Raw genomic sequence first — 16534 nt, forward strand, 5'->3', positions numbered from 1 at the left:
CTTCACACCTCGCTGGTTGCTCTTGTGTTCTGTCCATGAGATTTTCCATGCTTTATGCCTACTCCATGGATGTGTGCAGTAGATCTGCACATGACACCTCCGAATGGTTGTAGGGTGCTGCTGTTTATCTTCGATCACAAACCAAGTGTCACTGTCCATTTTAGTACATTTCCCAAACGAGACCTTCACTAACCAAAAGAATTTCTCAGTCACTTTTAGAACACTCGTAGGTATAATGCTGTCACGCTACTGTCGACGAGCTGCAAACTGTGATCTTGGAAAAGTGACTCCGTGGACCGATTAAGCGATTCCTTCAGGTTAAGTACAACATCCCATGACTTGTCATTGGTCCTAGCGATGGGCGTGAGTGACATCTGGATGGAGACTAGCGCCGGCAGTCGGCTGCAGGGAACTGGGATGTAGGGCAGGGACCGCACAATGGCACAGTTCTGTTAGTTTCCTCAGACATTGGCGTCATTACTGCTCGGCAGTTGTTGCACTGATAACGTTTTATTGTTTACAACCGATTTCGGAATGATGTAATTCCATTCACTGCGACACACTTTAACGATGGAAACAATATATTATAATAAACCCTACATCAAAAATGAAAAAATAACAGGAAACCGATCACTGGACATTAGTCGCTTATGGTATAGAGAAACAAGGTTTTCATCTATACTGCGTCACCTGTGGAATAAATGTTTCGTGTCTCACACTACAAAATATTGGAAATTTAATACGATAACTAAGAAATCTGTCAAAAATTTTGCATCAACAGAAACTCAAAAGATCTATGAGACATTTTTTAAACATCTTTCACGAGAATTTTGCTCATTCCATAGCTACAGCACGCGTCAACATCAGCGTCCACTCCTCACCGCATATTCAGGGTGTTACAAAAAGGTACGGCCAAACTTTCAGGAAACATTCCTCACACACAAAGAAAGAAAATATGTTATGTGGACATGTGTCCGGAAACGCTTACTTTCCGTGTTAGAGCTCATTTTATTACCTCTCTTCAAATCACATTAATTATGGAATGGAAATACACAGCAACAGAACGTACCAGCGTGACTTCAAACACTTTGTTACAGGAAATGTTCAAAATGTCCTCCGTTAGTGAGGATACATGCATCTACCCTCCGTCGCATGGAATCCCTGATGCGCTGATGCAGCCCTGGAGAATCGCGTATTGTATCACAGCCGTCCACAATACGACCACAAAGAGTCTCTACATTTGGTACCAGGGTTTCGTAGGCAAGAGCTTTCAAATGCCCCTATAAATGAAAGTCAAGAAAGTTGAGGTCAGGAGAGCGTGGAGACCATGGAATTGGTCCGCCTCTACCAATCCATCGGTCACCGAATCTGTTGTTGAGAAGCGTACGAACACTTCGACTGAAATGTGCAGGAGCTCCATCGTGCATGGACCACATGTTGTGTCGTACTTGTAAAGGCACGTGTTCTAGCTCCACAGGAAGAGTATCCCGTATGAAATCATGATAACGTGCTCCATTGAGCGTAGGTGGAAGAACATTCTGACGAAACTAAAATGAGCTCTAACTTTGATATTAAGCGTTTACGGACAGATGTCCACATAACACCTTTTCTTTATTTGTGTGTGAGGAATGTTTCCTGAGAGTTTGGCAGTCATCAGTTTGCCTGTTGTGGAGGCTACAATTCCCCCGTGTACGCTAAGAAGAGTTGTTCCTACCTTTTTGTGACACCCTGTATATGTGAGGCCCAGCGTGTGGCCCAGCACCAAAGTTGAACAGCTGTCTGATGCGCAGATCGGTTCCCCATCCACGGAAGATCGGTCCTCTCGCATCCTCAATCAGTCATTTTAGTCACTGGTAGGTAATCAGCTTGCAGCTCGGAAATCCCCTCCATGGTCGGGTAGCTGTGGATTTGCAGCAGTGATCTCCAAGTTAGTGGCAGCTTGTAAACACTTGTTGAATTCAGCAGAGTGTTGTGCAAATTGACAGAGCTCGTCTTTCAGTTGGAATGGCCACACTCAGGTAATGAGACTGAGATGGGTGGAGGCCTTATAGTAGGCGACGACGTCATGCTTCCCCACACTGGTTACCGACTGTTCACGCTTTCTACGCCTGTCGACACACCGGCTGCTCTAGTGTTTCAAAGCATTCATTTATACGGAGTTTGCGTACTGGAAGGTGTTCTTACCACATCCATAAGTGCAGTTACTACATTTAGCATCATAGCAGTGGCACGTTTGTGTGTTCCGCAGACCGCACTGTTGTCAAAGAGCTGAATCTTGTTCTAGGCTCCCCTCTCGCAAAGTCCGTTTAAACGTGGTTATAGTTTGTTTGTACTTCGAGCCTCGCATGTTCACATTTACCTACGGCACCTTTGCGTAGCTAGAAAGCCCGCCCCACTTAGCCATCTTCATAGGCTTTTCACAAAATTTTATTCCTGCACTTACTTACTATCTCACAATGCAAAATATGGCTGAATGCACCTACGATGAGTAACACTTGTCTCGTGACGTGTTGAGGACGAAACGAGAGTCGATGTGAGAGACGTAAGGAACCCAGTTTAAATGGGCTTTGGAAGACCTGTGATCACATAAGGCTGGAATGATAGTTAACATTGCTTCGAAATTTCTGCAATCATTGGGAATATGGAAAGCTCAGGACGATTCAGATTTGTGTGAAGAATCTTTTTGTCTCGTGACATGTCATCATACTTCCGTAAAAATATCATCTCCATGATTCCAAAAAGAGTAGACAAAGTTTAAGATTGGGATTAAAATCAAAGTGAAAGATATTAGTGTTAAAGCTAGCTTATAATACTTCTGTCCTCAGTGAAAGTGGAGAGAATTAACGAGATGTATTAAATGTAATGAACTCTCTAATGGGTAGACTTCGTGGACTGAGAGTGAACTGAAGAATAACGAAAAGTAGCAGAAACAGGTTTAGCGATAAACTTCAGATCAAAATTTATAACAACGAGTAAGACGAAGTGAAGGAATTCTGAAACTTCCTGGCAGATTAAAACTGTGTGCCCGACCGAGACTCGAACTCGGGACCTTTGCCTTTTTGGAAGGTAGGAGACGGATACTGGCAGAAGTAAAGCTGTGAGTACCGGGCGTGGGTCGTGCTTCGGTAGCACAGTTGCTAGAGCACTTGCCCTCGAAAGGCAAAGGTCCCGAGTTCGAGTCTCGCTCGGGCACACAGTTTTAATCTGCCAGGAAGTTTCATATCAGCGCACACTCCGCTGCAGAGTGAAAATCTCATTCTGAAGGAATTCTGTTACCTTGGAAGCAAAATAACACACGGAGGAAAGCAGGGAGGACATAAAAAGCACAGTAGTTGAGGCAAAGAGGGCTTACTCGGCCAAGAGAAGTCTGCTTGTGACATACATCGGCCTTAATAAGAGGAATAAATTTCTGAGAATGTACGTTTGAAGCACGGCAATGTACTGTAATGAATAGGGATCTGTGGAGCTAACGTAAAGGATGATAATCGAAACATTTGAAATATGGTGCTACAGAACGGTACTGAATATTAGTTAGAATGGTAAGGAGGAAATGGTTCTCAGAGGAATCGACGAAGAAAGGAACATATGGGAAACACTCACTAGAGGAAGAGATAAGATGATAGGACATCAGCAGGGAATAACTTTTGTAGCAGAGGGAGCCGAGGAGGGTAGAGACCTCAGGAGAAGGTAGAGATTGGAATATATGCAGCAAGAATGGTTGACATACTGTGCACAGGGTACTCTAACGTTCAGGGGATGGTTTAGGAGAGGAAGCCATGATTATCAAAAATGAAATTCACTTATCTCTTTATCGCCATGCTTCCTGATACTGACTTCTGACGAGATGTTTGCTGAACGGTTAGTAATACTTCAGTTTTCCAATCCAAGATGATTTTGCTGATAGTGGAACCGTTGACATTGCGTTGTCCTAGTTTCTACCGAGAGTACTTTCACTTGCACTACGACGTGTGATTGTGACGACAGAGAGAGAGAGAGAGAGAGGGGGGGGGGGCGAGACAGACAGGGACAGAGAAAGCATGGCGTGTTTTTACTGATTGTTCCATAACTTCTAGGTTTGAAGACCTCACAATTTTAAAATGAAAAGCGCTTGTTAGTGCATGCTCTAAGGCGTTAATTTATTTCTTTAACCGGTTTTAGCTTTCAAGGCCTCAATAGGTTTCAAGTGGGTGCCTTCCTCAAGGAGGATGCAGTACTGATCCACAATAATGCAAACAATGTGTGTGTGTGTGTGTGTGTGAGTGTGTGTGTACGAATACGAGGTGTCGTTTATTCATTGTGTTCATTGAGGCATGTCTTGTCTCCCCGAAAATCAGAGAAGTGTTTTGTTAACGAGCTTCACTGACTGAAACTTCCTCGCAGATTAAAACTGTGCCGCGCAGGATAAGTTCTGTGAAGTTTGGAAAGTAGGAGACGAGGCACAGGCGTGGGTCGTGCTTGGGTAGCTCAGTTGTTAGACCACTTTCCCGCGAAAGGCAAAGATCTCGCGTTGGGTCTCGGTCTTGCACATAGTTTTAATGTGCCAGGAGTTTCATATCAGTTTACACTCCGCTGAAGAGTGAAAATCTCATTCTGGAAACTTTACTGACTTCTGAAAACTGTTTAAATTTCTGAACACTCGCTCTAAACCTATGAACTCCTTGCTCATGATGCGTAAGTTATCACAGTTTTTAGGTCTGTAAATGATAAATATTTTGTGGGTTATTTACTCACATCACTCAAACAAGTTTACTCTGTTATAATATAGTACAAATTATAGCGAAAAATATATAATAACAGAAGCAAAATCATTCCATTAATCTTGGGTTCGTTTGTCAGATCACTGGAAATAGGTGGGATGTAAACTTATCGTTTGAATCCCCATAACATGCAGTACAAATTTCACTCGGGGCTTCTCTTGAGTAATGTGGTATACGCATGATGGGGAACCGACATATTTTGCTCCTGATGAAAGACAACGCGCTAATATGGCACAAGATATGGTAAGTTCGCGTAGGAACTATATCTTTGGCTCCAAGATCACCTAAGCCCGCTACTCAGTAATTGTTTATCTGCGTTCACCTCAAAAATCACTTGTACAACACTCCCGTTCATACATTTGACAGACTGAAGCAGGAAGTCAGAAGTTGTTCGAAGGAATCTGTAATCCACTCCAGACACGAGTATTGCATCCAAAAAATATGGTAACACGTGGAACACCGCCTTTAACATGTACGAGTGTCCAATAAAGTGTAATACTTACGTAAAGTGCTGCAGCAGTATTTTATTTGGGTTCAACAACAGTCTAACTCGCAATAATATTTAATTAATGACCGCTTTTGATTTCATGTAGAAGTCATCTTCAGAAATATAGCGCTATAGGAACAATAAAAGCAGAGTTACAGAAAGTTTGATGAGTCTGGCGTCAGAAGACAGTATCATGAAGCTGCAATGTGGAATTTACCCATCTGACTGTTGTTGGCGGCTCGTTGCATGCTCATGCTTCAACACGATGGTAAACTGCTGACGGACAGATTCAGAGCTACGGGTTAAACAGTGGCAAATTCCGCACCGATATGTCTGATGCATGTAACTGTGGAAATGTGTGTGAAATCTTATGGGACTTAACTGCTAAGGTCATCAGTCCCTAAGCTTACACACTACTTAACCTAAATCATCCTATCATCCTAAGGACAAACACACACACACATGCCCGAGGGAGGACTCGAACATCCGCCGGAACCAGCCGTACAGTCCATGACTGCAGAGCCTTAGACTGCTCGGCTAACCCCGCGTGGCGATGCTTGTAACTACAAATAAGACAAACTTAGCCCATTTTTACTATCATCGGATAGTCTGTTTGTATCTACTATTTACTAACGATACGCCATCATGTGGAAATATTCAATATACGCGGGTTTAGTTTCTTAACAACTTATGTTATGAGTCGTTGAGTCGTTCTTTGTAGACATCAACTATCGCTGCAACACGTGTGGATTTCTCTGAATTCCTAGCTGCCATTTTGCACGGCATTACACCATGGCAGCAACATCTCCTCTATTGATTATTGATATCACTAAACGGTTTTGTGTAGCGTCTGTTCATTGATGTTTTAGTACATTTTTTACTACTTGTCATGTCATTGCATTATGCCCAATACAACCACAATGGCCGGCCGGGATGACCGAGTGGTTCTAGGCACTCCACCCTGGAACCGCGCGACCGCTACGACCGCAGATTCGAATCCTGCCTCGGGCATGGATATGTGTGATGTCCTTAAGTTAGTTAGGTTTAAGTAGTTCTAAGTTATAGGGGACTGATGACCTCAGAATTTAAGTCCCATAGTGCTCAGAGCCATTTGGACCACAACGACAATGCATGGTATTTTACTAACATCCACTATTTACCAACTGTACGCCTTCATGTGGTAACGATATTTCTGAGTTTTCCAGCAAGTTGTCTCAGGGGTTGTCCACCTAATGGTCTTTGGAGACGTCGACCTGCACGGCCACCATGATCACAGTCGGCGTCCCTCCGGGTAGCTCTGTGATTTGTTAGCTGGCATCTTGGTCTCCTTGACAACGTCGCCACTTAGAGTACACAATAGAGGCCATTGCTTAGCAGTTATGTGGCTATATCTAGATATTTAGTATTTTCGTTATTTAATGCATATAGCTGCTAGTTTTATGTCACGGTAAGCCAGCACGTATATAAAAATAAAAATTTTTGTTTGGTTTGTTAGCTTATCGGATGGAAATTATTGAGAAGGATATCTTTACAACTCATACCAGTGCCATTAGGTGGCACTTCATGTTCTCTGAAGTTGTAAGCTCAATTATTGTAACATAAAAAAGAGTACTTGTCTCATGATCTGTAACTAGTCTAACGGAAACAAACGTAAAGCCAAAAAATAATTAATGTAAAGTAATGAAATTTCGGGAATACATTTTTCAGGATAGGATATTCAACTGATTAACGATCCAAGATGACAGATTTATGTAAGCGCGAGATCAGACATTGCCATTGTGAGATGCCGGTAAATTAATAACCGGTAAATTAATGACCGCTGTAAGCGCTAGAATGTTGACTGCGAGCATGTAGACGTGAATGCATGGTGGTTTACCCCTGCCGGATGTCAGTCTGTGCGATGGAGTTCCATGGCTGTTGCAGTTGGTCGGTCAGTACAGGCACGGCCAATGCTGTTTTTGGATGACACTGGAGTTGCCTTCGACGATGTCTCATATATAATCGTTTGGAGACACATCTGGTGAGCGAGCAGCCCATATCGACACTCTATGGAGCATGATGCGTTACAACAGCGGTGTGTGGACGATCGTTATTCTGTTGGAAAACAACCCCTGGAATACTGTTCATTAATGGCGGCACCGTATTGCTACGTGGGCATCCAAGTAGCCGCTAGCAGCAGCCAGACGGGTGAATACTACGTCGCTACTTCGTTACACTTTCCTCTGACGCCACACTCATCAAACATCCTGTAACTCTGCCACTCTTGTTCTTACAGTGATAATTTTCTGAAGATTACTTCTACTTAATGACGAAACATGTCATTAATGAAATATTACTGACTGTTGTTTCAACCCAGTCGGATCACCAGACCACTGCTACTCCTGTGGACCACGTTGTCCAGATTAATGAGCATTATCTTATCGTTAACGTGTGCATAATCGGTGATATTTGAGCTCAATAAGATGAGGACTTAATCTAAAAGTTTTTTTTATTTCTAAAGCTTTTCTGCTGACTGGGATATTCATTCTTGCTGACGTTAATGATTGCTCTTTACTACTTATGGCAATGCAGAACTACATTGTTAAAACATATTCGCTTTTAATGTCTATTTCCACCTGTGACAAGTTTCGCTTTTAATTCTGGTACCGGTATCCCTCAGTAAGTCTCCTCCAGTGTTACTGAGTTTCGTGTGCTAATCCATAATTTATTTTCTGTTATAGATGTCTAGAGAAAGAGAGAGTTGTCAGAAGCACATTAAATTCGAGTTCAGAATGAACAGGGATGCTAACCACGCCTAGACTTGCTGCTTTACAGTCTTGTGATTTTCGTAAATGAATGACTTACATGGTTTGCTACATACGAAGGAAAGACGTTGACGGTCCACAGACGTTGAAACTAACCATAGAAATGCATTAAAGGGAACATCGTCGGTGGCCTCCTCCGTCCTTTTCTGACTGATCTAGTACTCTAACTCAAAACAAGTCGATGTCGACGAGACGTTTCATTCCACTGTTTTGCTTTCGGAAAAAACAGCATCCAATTCCCTGTTTTTTCCGGTTATTCAACTAACAGTATGGTTCGTCCACCAATATCAGTAATGATTTGTCACTTTTGTCCTGTTGTGCTGTCCCCATTGTATGACGACCTCTTTCTCCTAGAGATAGTACGTTGTACTCTCCTTACCTATTTTTGCAGCTGGATGACGCTTACAATATTTTCTCACCAAAGCGCGTATCCTGCGTGTTCTTCCGCGAACGTCATGAGTTTCTCGGTAGTACAAACCTGAGACTGATGAGGAAAGATCCAAAGTGCCTGGTTGCAGAGTGACCTGGTCATGGCAGGAAAACACTCTGATCTTGTTATGATACTTTTGGTGCTAACATGATCCTACATTTATTTGGGTCATTAAACGTCAGACTGGAGTACTGCAGTTCACCACCTTTCCCTGTGCCAAACTTTCCATCACTGACAAGGGGAACACCAACCGATTCGACACTATATTCGATACGTCGCTTGCCTGCAAACTAAAATGGAAGACTTTTAACTATTTAGGTCAACGCCCTCTCATTTTTGTGAAAACCGTCCCTAAAGTTCATGATGCGTAATCCAATAGAAATTGAGGAAATCAGTAGATAACGGATAACTGGGCATTCTTCACCATCGTATACGGAGTTCACAAACGCAGATTATCCTGGATATCGAGAAAAGACCCTATTACGACTGTCGCTGATGTATCCGTAAGGCGCATACGCAAATGATACGGTCTTTGGATTCAGTTGAGGGATAAGGCGCGTGTGGCGTAATAATGGATGAGCCGATTGAACATTGGTAGGCGTATACCGGGATTGCCGCTCCGTTGCGATCGATGAACACACTCAAATGTTTGTGAATTGTTTTCACGTGCGACATACGGAGAATTGTGGTAGCTCACCCCTCGTATAAACGTTTCCTTCAAGAAAACCCCAAGAACATCCTTAGATATCTGTTGCGAGCTTTGGGCATGGCACGTCATAGTACAACAGATTTACTTCTTTAACTCTTATCTGGCGCCTAAGATACCACATTTGTCCCACATCTCACCATTCCGGAAAGCGATAGTAAACACGTTGCTGGCATCGTTTGGCAGCGAGTCTTACCTTTAAAGATCTTTACGATGCACTTACTCATCCTCCTTGGGAACGAGAACTTTGTCTTGTCAACGTATTTGTTACAGCGACTGCCCTCAATGTCTGCACAGTGGTTAAGTTGTGGACCCACCCTCAGACCGGTTTGTTGGGACTCCCGATTGATGAACATTTCCTCTTTCCAGGGCACTGTCCATTGCTGTAGTTCGTATTTCTTTTGCCCTTTCGAACCTAAAGAATTTAGCATCGAGTACAGTTATGTTTATGCAAACTAGCCTCGTACCAGGACTCATAACGATTATCGCCTAATGACAAGGAGTTACACGTGGAACATGGTGGTGAGCTGTCATCCCTAGACCGCATGGCCCATGGTGTCATGTTCCGTGCACCACGTCCTCTTCGCCATGGAGGCTCGTGAGACCTTGTATATGCTTGTCAATGAGGAACAAAGAACTCGACTCTAGCTACATGCCATTAATATGGCAGATTATCCACTATGCCCTCAGTGTCATACGCTCGACATGAATGACCATCGACTGGTATGTGGACCTTCTGCAGAGGTGTGGCTACTGAGACGGGAAATACTTGATTTCCTTCTTCTTGCTACTCCATACGCTGGTGTGGAGGAGTTTTTTTCTGTCCCCGGGAGAAGCCTTTTTGCCACTCACGAATACAAACGCAGTGAATTGGATCAAAGAACTGTCAGTTCATTATAAATAACAAAATGTTAGCAAGAGCCTCCTTGATTTTTGGACGTTACTCCAACATCGTCATATGTCTTCAATTATGCATTCGAAATATTGTCAACATAATACCAAATTTTCGTGTAGTGTTTTCATGGATCCTCCCTGCAACCGGCATGTGCCGCGTATGAGAAGTTCAGTTCTTGTTCGCTGTTTGTTGCTGAATTTGACGTCTGTGATAGGACTGTATGACATTTTTCGAGAAGACGTGCCTGACTCACCCCTGCTGGGACTTGGGAATCAACGTGAACCCACTGATCTCCCGTTGGGATGCGGTCACCGCTTCGTTTTGTTTCGCCTGCAGGACATTTCTACGTTAATTTTGGTTGTCAGATATTTTGATGGTGTTCCCAGATCTTGCATGAACTTATTGTATGTAGGTACCATGAAAAACATATTTCTAATGGCAATTTAATTTTGATTAAATTCAGCAGTAACAATTATTTGTAACTGGTAATTGTTTAAGTATTGTGGAAATGATGTTTACTTTCTTTAATTTGCTATATTCAACTGCACTGTACCATTACAAAAAAATGGCAGCTGCAGAGAAACTGTGCTCGATTCCCAGATGTATTCTGAAGTTTTTTCTAATCTAATGTTTTCTCCATCTAAACGGGTAGTAGTAGGACGGTTAATAATGTAAGTTAATCATCTAGGAATAATAACGAAATAGACAAATACATTTCTTTGACCATTTGGATTAGTAACGAACAAAGATCTTAAGCCTCGTTGTATGAAAGCAGTTCCGAATAAGACCGCTGCGAAAACTACCATTTTATACACGTTAGCTCATAAAGGTGAAAAATAGACCGTTATTTCAGATGGTAGAATACATAAAATAACGCATTCCTACAAGGCAAAAAACAGTGCTCATTCACAGCGTCTGGAATATTAGTATGTAAAGTTTTCCTGTGTGTTTATAAGAATGGGATGATTAATTTGGTACTCGGCGTGCCGAAGAGATCAATAGTATAGCCTGCTCGTTAAAACTGTTTACGTCACTGGCTCCAATTTCCCGAATGTGGCGCTTACATTACAGTAAGTAAGCGGCAGTCGTAGAACTTTCTTTCCCAGATTACTAGAAAAGTACTAGTTACAACAGTGTGCAGTGTGTAGCGTAGAAACGAAACCTACCTAAGCCTTTTGGAGGTATTTAGATTAGTAATAAGCATAAAATAATCATTGTTATTGTGTATAATATGGGGAAATTCCGGTGGTGGAAAAAATTTTTCACTGCCGATATTTGCCCTGCAGTAGGAAGAGGCGTAAGATTCCTGAACACCAGACTCTGCGCCAATGTCCTGGTTCATCTACCAAACCTCTCCGACGTGTCTGAAGAAGTTAGGATGTGTGACACTTTAGATGGTGATGCGTCCGTCGGATGGAGACGTTAAACTCGACGGCCCCCTTGGTGCTCTTCTCGAGGAGCATATGCTATGTGTCGGCACCGGGCTTCACCCTCCCCCTTCTCCCATCATCATCATCATCATCAACGTACAACACAAACATCACACTGTATTACACACATCATCATCATCAACGTACAACACAAACATCACACTGTATTACACACAGAGACACATACACATACACTCAATGCATACATGCAGTATAACATAAAGTTGTAATGGAGCAAACTGCAAACAAACAAGGGGGAGGGTTCGTGCTATCTTCGCTACTGCTCTGTTAGGATACTTTCCTTAACTGAAGATGGAGTGAACACGATGCAGCAAACAGGAACACTGCATCAAATCTATTCCCTCCTGTCAATACGTCTAACGCCGTACGAGGCAAAACGAATTGAGGAAGAAATCGTACAAGCTGGTCGTCTTCATTATAAACTAGTGTTGGTTAAGCGAAGGGAAATCCTCCTCCGATGAAATAATTCGGAAACATTTTGTTCACCTGATTGCAAATATCAGTGACGAAGGGTTGTTGCGCCCACATTCTATTAACGTCCCAGTTTCTGACATTTGGGCAGATGTCGACGATAACTGTTCATTTAAACGTGGCAGCAGGATCTAAGATTTCTAATTCTGAAGAACTATACTTCCTCAGATATTCAAGTATTTCAGAGACCACAGTTTCAGTCTATTTGTAACCCGTCAAATTTTGGCCTGAGATATTATATAAACTGTGTTTTTTAAAAGCCTGCATGTGTTATACCAACCTCTAATAATTATAATAACGAATCTGCAGCAGAATGTGCCCTATTCTGTACCTTCGTGAAAGAGGTAGGGCGAGAGGTAGGCTACAAGATGGCTGTGAATCTTTCTTGGAATGATAAGTGATGATTAGTGAGCTGTCGGCAGAACGCAGCCTTGAATATAAAAGCTGGTTTCGAAGTAGCATTTACTTCACTGAACGGGATAGTTTCATTTTGAAAAAATAAAAATAAAAATAAAACACTGTTGTTCTGTGGCTAAGTCATTTTCTTCGCAGTATCCATCCTTACATGACTGTAAGGTATGCAGGCTAATGTAAAGTATGGAAAGCAGCAGAAAGATACTGGCGGAACTGAAGCTGAGAGGGCCGGACTTACTGGATCACCTTGTCTTCAGGACCCTTCTTTAAACCTGGAAGTCTTCTGGATATGGTAGCAAGTCATATTCTAAATAACTATGACTGATGAAACCATCGTTCCGGTCACGGTAAAAGTACTCTTGATCTGTGTCTAACTGACTCTGGCCTCGTGAGTCTACGGAATAGCATTAACTCCTTTGCTACTGCATATCTATTATGTGGTATTACTGAATATTTTCATTCTTTCCAGTTCATATTATTGTTACTGTTATGTCCCAGTTAATGTGTAGTTACACTGATTTTATTAAATGAAAAAAGGTGAATTTAATTACAAAGTGATGGTTACTTCCTACAATTACGTTTTTCTGGCGAACAATGATTTTATAAGGTCACAGAATGCTTTATTTTATGATGATAATACACAAAAGTTACAATCGTTTACAATGGACGGAGAGGCAAAGATAAGCCACTACAAGGCAACGGTGGGGTATGCAGATATTATATGGTGCTGAGACGATGACACTAGAAAGAAATGAGGCGGAACAACTAGAGAAAGAAGAGAGAAAAATACTGTGAAAAATACTAGGTCCTAAAAGAGGTGGAGAAAGGTGGATGCGAACACCCAAGGAAGAATTTACCTGAACATGAGAACAATATCCGGGGAAATCAGACTCAAAAGAGCAAGGTTTCATGGGCATGTAGTTTGGATGAGTATGGACAGAAAGACGAAGAGAGTGTGGCAAACAACAGGGAGGACAATGGGAAAGGCAGAAACCAAGTAAGTTGTTAAACTTCGGAATCACTGGTTGGAACTGGAAATCAAGGTCGAAGGAAAGGAAAATTGGAGGAACAAATATGCTCGGACCAATATGCTGGAGATGAACGACAGAGAAGAATTCAGGAAAAGATTCGAGTGTCAGCATTGGAGCCAACAGGAGAAAACGACACTGAAGATCTCGGAAGAAGAGCGGCAGAGAAGAATAGAAAGAACGAAGAAGTTCTGGGAGAAGAAGAGTAAAATGCAGTCCACAAAGGGGCTACCCGTGGTCCTACAGAGGCCGTAACGCAAGAAAAAGAATGGAAGGAGATAATTTGTGAGACAGTGACGGCACAAAAGCGTTTGGCATGGTTTCGTGAAACGTTAATATTAAAAACATTTATAAGGCTATTAGTAAGGTAAAGCGTCTGATCATATTTTATGTAGGCTGTTTTCGTTATCAGACGATTCACTTCCATTACCACTAAATATTAACGCAGCGTTATTGCTGTTGTTAACTCTGAAGCACATTTCCGCTTAATCCATTAGTACCAGGGAATGCAGGGCGGGAGACGGGAGTGAGTGATATTCCGATTTCCCCAGACAAACACGAGTCCATTCATGATACCAGTGTGACGTCACCGTTCGAATAGGCTGGAAGACAACCGCTACGGTTGCCAATGGTAGAGCATAAGTAAAGATTCTATGTAGAAGCCGTGTTGTAGATCACAGTTTCTGGGGTATTTGTTGTTCGCTTCATTGATAGCTCGTAGTGATCGCTGACATGACTAATACTTTGCGGAATGGTGTGTTCACCTGATGCATCTACGGGACGAGTGATGTTCTTTGTTTTCTGTTGTTTTATTCCCTTTCTGAACTTTTACTTTGTGTCTGTGATGAACTCTGTATGCGCAATTCAACGTAACTGGGTGTTTGACGCAAAATAAATGTAATACATAATAAATCCATAGCAACACATGTCTTTATAGACAGTTGAACGTGCAATCCGTAATCTGAACGGCGAAAAATTGCCTCTTTTGTTTACATATGTACATTAAAATATCGATTTCTGTCAGTGATGGTCCCATCTCAAACCGTACACTGCACCAGACTGCTTGGTGCTAATGTGCAGTGGGCTTTACGAGTGCCAAACTGACGCCTCTACAGCGATCTGAGGGTGGTTGTGGACTGGCGCGTCCTTGGCATACTAGAATGGTCGACTAAATCCTTAAAAAACTAACGTTTTTGAGAACAGCTATTCCGTGCATAATATTATGGCTCTGATCAACGAAGTAAAGTAGGAACCAATTATTGACTCTTCATGTTTGGTTTCACCAAGAAACTATATTCCAGTGTTCCTGTTAATGAAACGATCGAGCTAATCAGAATAAATTTCCTTAAATACAGTAAAATTTCAAGGTAAGAGACCATCAAATTCACAGAACATTTACAACTGATTTTACCCTTTATTTAACTATTTGACTTTTCCAGAATGAGATTTTCACTCTGCAGCGGAGTGTGCGCTGATATGAAACTTCCTGGCAGATTAAAACTGTGCGCCCGACCGAGACTCGAACTCGGGACCTTTGCCTTTCGCGGGCAAGTGCTCTATGACTTTTATATTGATATAAAAAGTTGTTTAGCGACGTGGTCGAGCATTTCAGGGACTATGGCTGACACTTGTATCAGCAACCTAGAAGTTAAAGTTTTAAAATCTCACCATGGCATTATGGGTAAAACTCCTAATTACTGACACTTTGTTTGTTCATTGTAGTTATGATAGAGACATAGAAGAAATAGCAAAAATTGTTCTACGACACTGGTAGAAATCTTGAGATTAATGCGGAGCACGAAACTGGCAGCAATTTGCAATTCCTCGATTTGAACATTAAAAGGCAAAGAGATAAGCTTGCAGTTACCATTTGCGGCAAAACGACAGTACAGGGAACACAATAAACCAACGAAAAGGAAGCACTGGAAAACGGAATTAAACATCATTAAGATGATGGAGGTTAACAACGATTATAAAACGGATATCGATAATAAATTGTTGCTCAAAGATATAAGAACAGAAAAATTAAACTTATTGAAGAAAAACGCCGTGTTATGGAACAGTATCGCAAAAGATCACCAACATTTTTAGAGCGCACAGGGTTTAAATAGTGTTATAGACAGTGAGGTATCACGTCAGTGAAAAGATAAATTAATTAAAAAACTAGAGTTTATAAACGTCAATGCGCTTTCTTTGAAGGAAAGAATATTGGGCAGTATAACGATATGTTTACGTAATGTGTATACATAAACATACAGTTATAAATGTCCCCGTTCGTAGTCGCTAATTATAACAATATGTTTACTTTGTGCTATAACATACAGCTATAATCAGTGGTGGAAATATATTTGCGAACGCCGACCGTGTGCGGCTTTTTCTTGTTGGATCGTCTGATGAGTTGGAAGTTGCATTGCAGAGGAGAGTAAATGCTTATTCAAAATATAATTATTTTTGGATAGCTCAACATAAATTTCCGAAGTGACCGTAGTTTATCATGCATTTACCAGTAGAATATGGCGCGGAGAAAATATTTCGCCGCATACAACTTCCGTCCGTTTTCGACGAAAGAATTCGTGACTGTGAACTCTTTATTTGACAGAAACGTAAACAAAATTAAATAACTTCATGAAGGAGTGAGACATAGATTCCATATTAAATAAGTAGTCCATACACTAGTTCCATTTAACTCTGAATTTATAGCAATTAATAGATGAACTTACTATACAACGAAGAATTTAACATGGATGCCGTTTTGACTGGCACTTCTCTTCTCGTAATGAAAATAATTCCTCTGACGTTTTCACATACACGTCGCCCAATAAGTCTACTGCTATGCAGTGTTGCACTTTTAGTATTGCACACTTACTTTGCACTAAAATAATATTACTTTTAATGATAAGAATACGGAGGCAAGACATGCGCGACGGACACAAGTTACAAGAGACAAGAGAAGAATGAGTAACTGTTCATTGAGAATATCTCGTACATAAAAAAAATGTGTCAAAGTGTTCTTCTGTCCGTTTTTCGCGCCGCGCTTTTCAATGTCAATAACTCACTGCATCTCTGACGGCGCTTCGACAATAAACAAGTT

Source organism: Schistocerca gregaria, chromosome 2, assembly GCF_023897955.1.
Source record: "Schistocerca gregaria isolate iqSchGreg1 chromosome 2, iqSchGreg1.2, whole genome shotgun sequence".
Lineage (NCBI taxonomy): Eukaryota > Metazoa > Arthropoda > Insecta > Orthoptera > Acrididae > Schistocerca > Schistocerca gregaria.